Below are 13630 nucleotides of genomic sequence, written 5' to 3'. Positions count from 1 at the left end.
TACAAATAAAACCACAATGAGATATAACTACACACCTATTAGAAGAGCTAAAATCCGATAACTGACAATACCAAATGCTGTTGAAGTGCAACAAGAACATACATTCATTGCTAGTGAGAATATAAAATGATACAGTTATTTGGGAAGACAGTTTGACAGTTTCCTACAGAGCTAAGCATAGTTTTACAATAGGATCAGGCAATCATATTCCCCAGCTAATTGAAAACCTATATTCACACAAAGGCCTATACCCAAATGGTTATAGCAGCTTTTTTTATAATTGTCCCAAACGGGAAATAATCGTATCATATTATCCTTCAACAGGTGAATGGATAAACAAACTTGGTATTCGAGATGATGGATACTTCAGGGGATAAAAGGGAAGAAACTATAGATTCACAGAACAACATGGATGAATCCTAAATGCATGTTGCTAAGTCAAAGAGGCCAAATTCAAAAGTCTACATATTGTATGATGCCGTTTATTCAACATTCTGGAAAAGACAAATTATAGGGATGGAAGACAAATCAGCATTTGTCAGAGGTTGGGAGTGAATGACTACAAAGGCCACTCACAGAGAATATTTTAGGTTGATGAAACTGTACTGTATGGTACTAGGCATAAGATACATGACTACGCATCTGTCAAAACACGTAGAATAGTACATCAAAGGGTGAACTTTAATGTATGCAATTTTTAATCAGAGTATCCTGGATGTAATGCATACTGGGACAAATAAATTTAACTGTATTCCCAATATATGATAAAACGGCACTGAAGGGGGTGGAGAAAAAGGAACTGACATAAGTGACTTTGGAAAATGATGTTCTGATTGGTAAATCTAAGACTAGGTGCAAAAATAACTGTACATAAACACCATTTTAGTTGGTAAGTTTGTTTCTCACAGGAATACAGTTAAGAAATATGAAAACACATTTACACTAGTGTAGAACAAATAAGTAAATAAATGGTAAATAATTTGAGTCAGGTTTCTCACTGTTAGTAACAGAAGTTACAAATAAGCAAGAGGCAAAAGCTAGAATGAACCATGTGATACTGGATTAGAGTCAGACATTACTATGAACTCTCGTTTAGTTTAATAGGTATAGAGATAGACACCTATAGAAATGATTATAGATATGTGTGTATATATTGGTTAATATACATGCATATATTCCATAACTCTGCGGACAGACTAGAAACAATGACACCAAGTAGCAACAAACACATCTAGCATCCAGGCCTTAGTTTCTAAACATGGTTCTCCAAAATGACAAAAACCAGACATCCTTGGAGAAATGACTAATTCTAGGCCTGGGGCAATGAAAACACAAGATGAGCCTGGAGCATTATGTAGGGACAGGAAATAAGGCGGCACTCAAAAATCAAAAGGATAGAGGCAGATCAAAGGGACACAAGAACCCAACTGAAGGAGCACCTGATGGCCTAAGCTGGAACAATTTGAGTCATAAAATTAATTAAACTTTAAAGTTATAGAGAAATATAAAATAAATATTCATGAGTCCATACTGATAGAAATAACTGAATACATAGATAAATGGGGAAAAAGGTACAAATCTTTCTTACAAAGAATTTCAAATAACATATGTAAATACTCTTCCCTCCAGGAGATGGGGCTTAAGCTCCCTCTTCGGAGTATTGGCTGGATTCCAAAAAATAGATTATGGAAAGGGAACAATAGTAACTTCACAGTGAAGAAATCTGGCAGACCTCACCTTAACCAAGTGATCAAGGTTAACATCACCAGTAAGTCATGACTGACACAAGGTGATGAGAAAGACATTTCACCTCTATGGTAATCTTCCCCAAAACCCCCAAAACCCTGGTCTGTCTAATCATGAGAAAAACAGCAAACAAAGCCAAATTCAGGGCCATTCTACAAAAGGCTGGCCAGTACTTCTCAAAATTATAAAGGTCATGGGAAACAAGGAAAGGCTGGGAACCTGTCAGAGACCATAGAAGAGAGATGATAACTAAATTCAATGTGATATACTTGATTAGGTCCGAGAACAGAAAACAGACATAATTGTAAAAAAAAAATCGGTAAATCTGAATAAAGTCTGGAGTTTAGCTAAAAGTAATGCACCGCTGTCTTTTTAGTTTTAACATATGTACTATGTAAAATAGTAACATTAGAGTAAGATGCGTGAAGAGTATATGAGAACTCTCTGTACTATTTCTGCAACTGTTTGATGAATCTAATATTCTCAAAAGAAGGTTTAGTTTTTGTTTAAGTGCATAGTTGCATTGCATTATGATGAATCAACACAGAATAGCTATTAAGCATAGTAGAAACTGTAGCTCCTGTAAAGTGCAGATTTGCAAAACCCCCTCTCTCCATATAAATTGTATCAGAATTTTCTAGAAATGGAGCCAAGAACCTGCATTTCATATAGCTATAGGTGAATCTTATGCACACCAAAATCTGAGGATTCCATTTCTAGAGCCCTGTGCCTTTTATAGTCCCAAAAGACTTTTAAAGGCTTTAAAAACCAAAGTAGTAATGGTATTATCCAAGGTAACCAAATTTGAAGAAAGTCAAAATTCAGCATATGCAAGATAGTAAGGAAAGATAATATGTATATAACTGGTGGGCACACAGGATAACAGGGTCATGATAGTTTGGCAAGTGGATTCAAAGTATGCTAAGTATCCAAGTGGCAGCTCAAAGACTAAAAGTGGAAGCAACTTGCTTATTCAATCAACCCTTCCTGGGTTGAAGAAAAGTGATATTGCTATGGAGTGCAGAGAAATTACAACGGGCCTGTTCAATCAATAGGCAACAACTGCCTTAGTATGAAGTGATACTACTCCAAAAATGAAGAGTGCTGTACTGACAACCAAAACCAACACCACTAAGCTAATAAACAAATGCTCAAGCAAGTTGAAAGGCTCTGACTGGAGTGTTCTATAATGAACAGATGAACAAGGGAATGAGAATAAACTATGAAAATCAACGTGATGAAACTCACTGGTTAAATGAAGCCTAATTGGTCTCAAGTATGACATCCTCTGTGTCTCTGCCCACCCTCAGTTGCCTACCACATTTACTGTGGTAGAATTCATGCTGGCTCAGGGCACCAGTTTTGAGCCCCAACAGATTCAAGTAGTCCACAACCTTGCTGCCTCCTCCACCCACACAGCATATGCCAGCCCTCCTCTGACACCCAATCACATTCCCTCTGAATGAACCCACTTCGGCATTCTTCTGCCTGCATCAGCTAGCCCTCACTCATGTTTACCATTTATGATGGTTAATTTTACATGTAAACTTAGTCTATGGTGCCTGGTTCTTTGGTCTAGAAGCTGCTGTCAAGGTGTATTTTAGATGTGATTAACTTGTAAATCAGTAGACTTTGAGAAAAGCAGATGATTCCTCCATAATGTGCTGGACGTCATCCAATCAGTTGAAGGCCTTCAGAATGAAGACTGAAGTCCTCCCATGAATAAAGAACTATGCCTCCAGACTGCAATAGAGAAACTCTGTCTGAGTTTCTAGCTTTGGGACTCAAGACTGCAACGTGAACGTTTACCTTAATTTCCAACCTGCTGACCTACCCTGCAGATTTCTGACTTGCCAAGCCCCAAAATCACATAAACCAAAGCCAATAGACAATTCCTTAAAAGAAATCTCCCCTCCCCACATATATACATTTGATCCTTGGACAACATGGGGGTTAGGGTGCAGTTAAAAACTGCATAATCCGGTTCTGCGTCCGCAGATTCAACCAACCACGAATCGTGTAGCACTGCAGTATTTACTGAAAAACATCCGTGGATAAGTGGACCCACACAGTTCAAACCCATATTGTCCAAGGGTCAACCGCAATACGATAGCTTACCCTATTATATAAAATACAATAACCTATTATATATCCAATCCAATACAATATAATATAAATATCCTATTAGGTCTGTTTCTCTGGAGAACCCTAACTAATACACTATTCTGATCATTTTTCTACCAGTAACACTGTAACCATCTTCTCTTATAATGAAATACACTGCAGCTATTTTACCATTGCTACACCCAATGATATTTTTTCTTAGTAAGGTATGATATTTAGATAAGTTATAATCAATATATAGACTGAGAGATTCCCATTTTGTTCTTTGCATCAAATAGCATAGAATCAATATTCCATATCCTGGCTGAGTATCAGAATCACTTGTGGCACTTCTTAAAAGTACAGTTGATCCTTGAACCACACGGACTTGAACCGGGTGGGTTCACTTAATCTACAGTACTACTCAGTCTGGGGTTGACTGAATATGAAGATGTTCAACCATAGATACGGAAGGCCGATTGTAAAGTCATACTTGAATTTTCGACTGTGTGAGGGTCCACACCCTTAACCCCAAAGTTGTTCAAGGGTCAACTGTACATATGCCAGAGTTCAACCCCGAACTTGCTGAATCAGAATTTCCTCAACTGATTTTGATTCACAGCCAACGGCTGGAATCCCTGGGCATAAAATCATTTGACCACAGTATCTGCAACAGGATCTAGTCCAAGGTCACTTTTTTAAATAGAGAACTTGAGGTTAAGGGAGAATAAATTACTTATTCAAATTCCCAAAAAGGGTAAGAATGAACAGTATCAGGCTGCTATGTTTTTCATATTTCTATAAAGTACCTTTTATTTTCTTATATAGACATTTCCAGAAAAAAGATAACAAGTGGCATTCCAATCACTCAGTGCACACAGTTATGCATATCTTATCATCTGATCCACAGCTCCAGTTCACTAATATAGATAGATTATAATATTTAGAAAATAAAAAGAGGCAGCTCTATTTTATAAGGTAGTTCATGCCATGTACACATCAAACTATCTGGTATATAGTTAGAAGACCTTGTAAATAGCTAAAATCTTGGCTATTAATTGTGTTGTAATAAAACTTTGAGGACATGTAAATGGTACTATGTTATGTTTGATGATTTAATCAAAGAAGGGTGACCTCACTTTCCTAGTGATGGAACTTCGGTAGATGCATTCAAAGAGCTAACATAAATCTTAGCTTATTTTCTAGTAGCTAGCAAAAAACTTCCAAAATCACTTCATATTGTGGATATGAAAACACAAAATAATCAATAACCTCAGTTTTTCACTACCGCTGACTTCTAACACTCCATGGCTTCTAATACAACATTTGTATTTTTTAAAGAATTAAAAATGGACAGAGTATATACATACACAATCAGCTAAGATGCATGTTTCCACTAGTGTCTGCTTTACCTAACTAACGTCCAATATTGGAAGGGTAGGCAAAAATATTCAATATTATTATTATTTTTAAATTATACCACTCTAACCCTAATTATAAAATACAGAATACTATTTTATATTAATAATCATATCTCTTTATAATAATTTACTACATATATATTCATACTACAATCCACATTAAGGTACAAATTTTAGCGAACATTAACATTCGTGATCAAAGCCCAATATGTACGTACGAATCTGTGCACTCCATACATACATACACACAGAATGGTTTTCTAAGATGTCACTGGACGTAGCGCAAAATGTGAATTGAGATGTTATTTTGTAGAGAGTTCTAATATTATATTATTACCTGTTTTCTCTTGTTCATTTGACCCAACAGCATTCTTTTGCAACAAGATAGTCTGAGGGATGCTCTACATCATCCAGCTATGAAACAGAGTTTTATAAACCCAAGTGTCCCATAGAGACATTTACTCCAAGGAACTGGTATAATTCAAAATGTAATCTAACCAAACATGCTTCATAGTCTGGCTAGGAGAAGCAATACCATGGTTTATAGAATAGTGTCTCTGGAAAGAAAAGGAAGTGGACTCTTGGTTCTGCATAAAATCTTGTTAATCCTATTTCCATTTCCCCCTCCTACATTTGTAACAACTGAATAAACTGATTATGTTTTTTTATCTTGTAGCTGCAATCTCTGTAGACAGACTGATTAAAATACTTACATTGATGTGATCAATATAGTTACCAATCAATAACGCTCCAGGAATTGATTTTTATAATCTGAGGAATTCTGCACCTTGATTCATTTATATACTATTGTCTTTTTTTCTAAAAATTAGGGATTGTTAATGTGGAAAATAAAAAAAAAGGATTAAGGGGGAAGGGCCACGAAGGGAAAATTGCAGTTCTCTACAGCATAACTGAGGAATACATGTGATTAAGGAAAAAGTGATGATTTGGGGGGGGGGATAAAAGCGTGGATAATTGATAGAGAACTCGTGAAAGAGGGAAGCAATTGTAAATAGATTATTGTGGATGTGGAACTGACATTTCCAGTTATCATTACTGTTTTTTGTCCTTGACAGTTAAGACCTGAGGAATGTTAAGCAATGTTTCAATAGCTGCATGTATAAGACAATAATATTCCCGCCACCAGAAGCTGCTCTAGTACAGCTTCCCCCTTCTACTCTAGGCCATGGACTCTACCACACAGACACTCAAAGGCAAGAAGAGTGTTATCCCTTAAAATTGTCAGTAGTTCTCTTCCCCTCAACTCCCAGTTCCAACAGCCTCTTCCCTTTCTAATGGGCTGCCTTTAGCCTCACCTTCCTTCCCAGATCCAGCAGTTACTCCACAATAGATCTGCATTGCACGTCCTGTAAAGGAATGCAAGGTTTTGTCTTGGCGTTCAGTCTTCCAAGAGATACACACACACACACACACACACACACACACACACATAATGTATAAATTCATATTACTGCCAGTGGTTTCAAAGAATCACTTTTCTGGCAGAAGAAAATCAAGGGATTACATTACTAATGGAGCATTGAGTCATACAGCTGACAGTATTTGGCAGATTATTAATGAGCCTTTAATCCTGGGTTGTTTGTCATGTATGAAATCAGAACTGAAGAGCACCATCTACATTAGCAAAAGCAGGTTGATAATCCTTCTATTTAAAGAACGTATGCCAATCTTTTAATTCACTTTATAATAAATGAGATTTAAAATCATTTGGGCAGAAAGTTACTAAATATCAGATATTTCCTAGAAATTTGAAACTTTAAATAGGTTTAACTGACCTTAACTACTCAGATATATTTGGAAAATGGCAAAAGACTTCAAGAAAATAAGTCAAAAGGACATTGTTTATTTTTCATGTATGAACTGAAATATAAAAAGGTCAGAGGAAAAGTAATAAATGTGAGTAATACACAGGAAACACTTTACAAAACATTTACTTTGGAAACTGCTTTTTGCTGAGTTTAACAGTGGTTGGTTGAGGTATCATATTTTTATAAAAAAGGAAATCAGCAAATAAGTCATTGAGAATATGGTTTAAAAGTTTAGAAAATTAGGGCTTCCCTTGTGGCGCAGTGGTTGAGAGTCCGCCTGCCGTTGCGGGGGACACGGGTTCGTGCCCCAGTCCGGGAGGATCCCGCATGCCGCAGAGCGGTTGGGCCCGTGAGCCATGGCTGCTGGGCCTGTGCATCCGGAGCCTCTGCTCCGCAGCGGGAGAGGCCACAACAGTGAGAGGCCCGCGTCCTGCAAAAAAAAAAAAAAAATTAGAAAATTAAAATGTGAGAGCACATTACTTATGTCAAATTATGAAGAATAATGATTACATTAAATACAAGCTTATTAACACATTGGGTTAATAGTATAGTAAGGTATGGAATCATAAGGAACATTTTATAAGGATTTTGCATTTTTTTCCTAACTTGTTTGGAAAAACTTACACTTGATTTTAGTGAAACAAAGTATCTACACCTTCAACCAAGACATTCTGGATTTGTAGGTTGACTAACACCATTCCACCAAAATTATTTTCCCTAAACCTAATTGCTATGTAGGAAAAGGTATGAGAACGTCTATAGCAATTTCTGTATCTGTGACAATAGTAGTAAAGATTTCAAACAAAATATTATTGAATATATATGAATATTTCAATATATATATACATATTCTATTATCAACTCATTAGCATCTAATTTTACATTCATCACATATACATTCTGTCAGTGAACATAGTGAACTGAAACCGACTCTAGGGCCCATGAGATTAAAGTCAACGCCTGTTGCAATCATTCAGCATTTAGCACAAAGCTGGAATATATTAGGTCCTAGATAGTTATTGACTAGATATATGGTGTGTCCATGCCATTCTAACTCAGTGTTCTCTACCTGTATTGGTGAATTCCATGGATCTGTTCTTGTGTTTACATCCAAATGAAAAATGACTGGAAGCATTTTCAGAATTATCTGGATCTGTCTATAGCTCAATGCAGCAGCACAAACTCACTGTCCATGCCTGCGTGTGTGTTTTGAATCACACTGAGTGTGACTGCTGCTAGGCTGGCATGTTCTAGTGTAAAAAGGACAACTGTCGCATGTCCACCCTTATAGTCACATTTTACCAGCTGCAAACACTAAAATTTCCTTTTAAAGTGATGACTGGGAGGTGAAAAATAGTTTAATAGAATGAAACTCAAAGGGAAGAGTGTTATCCCTTAAAATTCTGTCAGTAGTTCTCTTCCCCCTCAATTCCCAGTTTGAACAGCCTCTTCAGTTATTGAAGTTACTGAGGCTTTTAATGGTATTTCATGAAATCAACAAACTGCATCAGAATTACTTTTCACAAACTAATAAAAAAGAACATGGACAGACACTATTTGAATGATGACTTCCACTACCTGAAAGCAAAAGTACATTATGAATCATCATATGAGCTAAAGTACGTCATGTCTTCAGTACAGAAGGGCGGTAGAGCACTGAGATCTTTCACGGATGTCGGGACACAGACACGGCACACTCGAAAGGGAACCTGCATCTCGTCAACTAGTGTGTTCTCAGTGACAAGGGACTGTGTTTAAGACAAAAAGCATAATCGGGTGCATAATTGGAACTTCTTACTTTTAATAGTTTTATAGTTGTATTTGCATATATTTACAAATTGTCTGGTTTACAGTTATAAAAGCATACCAATTTCTATGCCTGGTTTTATGTTTATGCATATTAAACTAAAATTATAATAGTAATTTATCACCATTGGGTGTCTTTGATTTTTTTTCCTTCTAAAGGAAATAGAGTTTAAATATATATTCAACATCTACTCCCACTCATTTTTTTAATTTGGAGAAATAATGAGACTAAAGCTTTTCATAGGCCACTCAATATTTTAATTTATATTTTTGAGCCCCTACTATGTGAAATTTAGCATCACAAGTTGAACAGTCTTTGTTCTAATGGAGCTCATGGTCCAGCCAAACTTCCCAAACTACCTAGAGAGGAATCCAATTCAGAGTGTCACTCTCTGCTATTTATAAGCTCTGTGTTTGATCATGTTACATACTTTAATTCACAATTTCTTTATCTGTGAAATATGGGTAATAATAATCTAATCCAGTATCTGTAATAATGAGGTAATGCAGAGTGAACAGCCCAGAGATATAGAATATCGATGTATCACTTTTCACTACCTCTCATTAAATGATTGATTTATACATATGTATACACACACACACACACACACACACACACACACAAAACACAGAGAGTGAGATAAGCCACCGACTGCTGCTACTTATGGTCTACTTCCTTAAGATTATACCATTGATCCTACTTCATCTATTAATTTTCAAAGAAGGAATTATATGTAACATTTACTAGCACTTAGCTACAAAAGAAATACAAATATGAGGAGCTTACAGAACAAGTTTTTATGTTAGTACCTATAAAATACCTGTCATATAATAGGTGCTCAGTAGAAATATGCTGAATGAATGAATGAGAGCTAATCATTGACACGGAGTCAGAACTTATTGTCTAATATCAGTTGTGTAACTATTAGTTCTGTAACATTTGTAAATTAATGAAGGGAACTGAAAGTCAAAACAGTTTTTGCAGATTATAGCATGAGAATTTTTATTTGTTGACTCTGCATTTATCATGAGTAATACTGTGATAGCTAATTTTTATATGTCAACTTCAAAGGGGGTACCCAGATATTTAGTCAAATGTTATCGTTTGTGCCTGAAAGGGTGTTTTTCCATGAGGTTAACATTTGAAATAGTAGACTAAGTAAAGCAGATTGCTTTCCTTAAAGTCGATGAGCCTCATACAATCATTTGAAGGCCTGAATAAAATAAAAATGCTGACCTTCCTCTGAGTAAGCAGGAACTCCTCTTGCCTGACTGCCTTGGAGCAGGGACATTGTTTTTTCCTGCCTTCAACTTGAATTTCCTGGGTCTTGAGCCTCCTGGCCTTTGGACTGGACCTACACCATGGACTCTCCTGGTCTCAAGTACGGCAACTGCAGATTTTGAGACTTGTCAGCCTCCATAATCACGTGAGCTAATTCCTTATTTTATATAATATACAAATATATCTTCTATTGGTTCTGTTTTTCTGGAGAATCCTAACATAATACCAACACTGACCACAAACATTTCAAAGAAACCTTCATCTTATAGTCCTATATTGATATTTTAAAAGACATTATCTTAGCACAGACCAAGTTATAAACTATAAAATTTGATTATCAAATTTTTTTAATTTCGGGGGCTTCCCTGGTGGCACAGTGCTTAAGAAACCACCTGCCAATGCAGGGAACATCCGTTTGAGCCCTGGTCCGGGAAGATCCCACATGACACGGAGCAACTAAGCCCATGTGCCACAACTACTGAGCCGGCATGCCACAACTACTGAAGCCCAAGCACCTAGAGCCCGTGCTCCGTAACAAGAGAGGCCATCGCAATGAGACGCCCATGCACTGCAACAAAGAGGAGCCCCCACTCGTTGCAACTAGAGAAAGCCCACATCCAACAAAGACCCAATGCAGCCAAAAATTTAAAAATAAAATAAATACATTTAAAAAATAAAATTTAAAATTTTTCTAAAAACATCATCTGCTCTGAAGTTTTTTCATTCTGTGTTTGTATTTAGCTTTACATTCCTCATTAAAGAAAAACTGGATGCAATGTTTTTGTTTAGATATATGTATATTTCCTTCATGGAAATTTGAGGTTCCAGTTCATGCTAGTTTATTGATTTCCCTTTAAAAAGTTAGATTTTAAACCTTAGGTTTCTCTTAGTTATAACATGTATTTTAACATTATCTTCTAACCTAGGGAGTAATGATGAGGGATAAAAAATCTGAGAAACACCATTATCACCCCTTAGTAGACATACAACCATTCAATAGTATTATTTTAATATTTGAAGAGTAAAGTTGTCCAGATAAATTAATTATTAAATGATCTTGGGACATAAGGAGAAAATGTTCTACAAAATCAAGATTTCTTCTATTTAAATAGATTCTTCCAGTGAAGTCTACAATGGACTCTTCCAAGGAAATTTTTGAAAGATTGCAATTATATTAAGACTAAACACTGGTGTTAAGCAAACATAGAATACAATTTTATCTCACTGAGAAACTGATCATGTAGTTCTTTTCCATCTCTAATGTATGATCCTATCATTAACATCAACTTATCAAATAGACATTGTTATTATTCTATTTCTTTACAGACTCAACAATTAAATGCCTCTAAAATTGCTCAGATAAGTGTACAAAGTGACAGTTGATATTTGATCCTTTGCTTCCTTCATAAACAATGATTATAGCACAGCATGAGCTTTCAAAGAGAAATAAAGGGACCCCCCAAAAAAGTACATTAGTCAAAGTCATGGTAATAAAACTGTAAGTGAAAACAGCTATTTTATCCAAAAACTTTAAAACCATTGAGAGCACTTAAAACAGTCCATCACTCTTTCTTGTACCTTGAGAACAGAGACCATGTCTGATTCTTCTGTGTATCTCCAGAGTCAAACACTGACACATATTTGGAATACTGTCTAGAAATGGCTGTTGAATTAATTAATTATAAATACCTAGATTGGTCTTATGTCTTCCACTATAACATCCTTAACTTCTAAGAAAATATTGACTTATACATGTGTAATATCTTATACGTATTTACTGGAGACAAGAAAGGGAGAAAAACAGTAGTTTTTTGTTTTGTTTTGTTTTGGTCTGCTTCTCCACTAGAATACAAACCTCATGGGAACAGACTTTGTCTTTCTTTGTTACTAATATATGCCCAAATCCCATACCAGTGCCTGGGCCATACTAAGTAATCAATAAATATTTACTGAATGAATGAATGAAAGATAATTTGAGATCAATGGTATTTCCTACCACTGTGGCTCATTCCATACAACATCATTGAGGGGTTAAAAAAAATGCTTGCTGAGTGGCAGTGAAAGGACAAATGAGGCTGGAGGGGATAAATACATCCACACAGTTAAGCTCTTTCTCTAAGAATACACCTAAGCCTTTTGTTTTCTGACAAACAAAAGAGAAGTCTGCACTTACCCAAGACGAAGGAAAGTGCTAAATCACGTGAAAGGGACTCCGAGACAGGTACCGCAGGCCCCGCGGCTTCGCCTTCACCTTGGCCTTCACACCCACCACGCTGCCCGCGCCGCCCTCGCAGGTGCGCCAGAGCTACCACGCCGACTGCGAGGCCGCCGTCAACAGCCATTTCACCCTGCAGCTCCACGCCTCTTTCGTGTGCCTGGCCGTGGCCTTTTACCTCCATCGCGACGACGTGGCCTTGAAGCACTTCAGCCGGTTCTTCCTCCGCCACTGTGGGCCCAGGGCCTGAAGCGCCTGCAGAACCAGCGCGGGGGGCCGCCTCAACTTCCAAGACATCAGGAAGCCAGTCAGTGACGAGTGCAAGAGCGGCCTCAAGGCCATGAAGTGCGCCTTGTTCCTGGAGAAGCTAGCGACCCGGAGCCTGCTCCACTGCACCAGCTGGCCACCGACAAGTGCGACCCCCACCTGCTCCACTTCCTGGCAACTCACTACCTCAGCCAGTAGGTGGCGCTCATCAGACAGCTGGAGGGTCATGTCACCACCCTGAGCATGATGGGGGCCCCAGACATCGAGCTGGCAGGGTAACTCTTTGACAAGCTCACCCTGGGCGACAGCGACAAGAAGAAATGAGCCTGGACTGGACTTCCCCAGAGCCACGGGGTGACCAGAGCCCTGGTCACCATGCCTGCCATGCAGACGGCAAGAGTGCCCTTGCAGAAGAAGTTCACTTAAGTTTTGGTTTTGTTTTTTTTTTGGCAACAAGGGCAGGACTCTCTTTTCCTGGACTTTATTTTATCACTTAAGTTTTTTTCTTCCAGTTTTTCCGTTTCTTCCAATAAAGTTATTGGTTCATAAATAAATAAAGGTCTCTGGTTGATTCATGTGGGCAAATCTCTCATTTTTTAAGTTTTAAAACAGGTATCCAGGAGTTTCTGAACACAGCCATACCCCAACCAGATGCAGCTCAGGATCTCCACAGTGGGAGGGAGAAGGTGTTCCATGGGGCCCTGGAAAACACAAAATCAGTCTTCCCCTTATAAATAATGTAGGTATATGGGGGTAGACTGGGGTGGGGTGGGGTGAGGTAGGGGTACCTGGTGAACGTGGGTGCATGTGCATAGTGAAAGTATAGAACCATAGCCTGAAAATCATGATTGCAGTTGCCTCCGGGGAACAAGTGAAGGGAATGGGATTGGGCAGGGATTAAAATAAAGGGTGTCTGCAGTTTCACCTGAAATGTTTATGTGCATTAATTATGCAAATACTA

At 37.6% G+C, this 13630-nt stretch overlaps 1 pseudogene across 1 annotated transcript; it reads left to right on the top strand.

The window, feature by feature from the left end:
* Window positions 1-8641: 8641 nt before the first annotated feature.
* LOC309808861 (ferritin heavy chain-like) lies at window positions 8642-13395 on the top strand (annotated as a pseudogene). The gene is made up of 2 exons: window positions 8642-8718; window positions 12409-13395. The product of its transcript is annotated as a ferritin heavy chain-like (transcript).
* Window positions 13396-13630: the final 235 nt, after the last annotated feature.

The sequence above is a fragment of the Mesoplodon mirus genome (genome assembly GCF_964341445.2).
Source record: "Mesoplodon mirus genome assembly, chromosome: 7".
NCBI classification, from domain to species: domain Eukaryota; kingdom Metazoa; phylum Chordata; class Mammalia; order Artiodactyla; family Ziphiidae; genus Mesoplodon; species Mesoplodon mirus.
The sequence above is the reverse complement of the archived record's forward strand: the minus strand, read 5'-3'. Positions and strand labels throughout refer to the sequence as shown.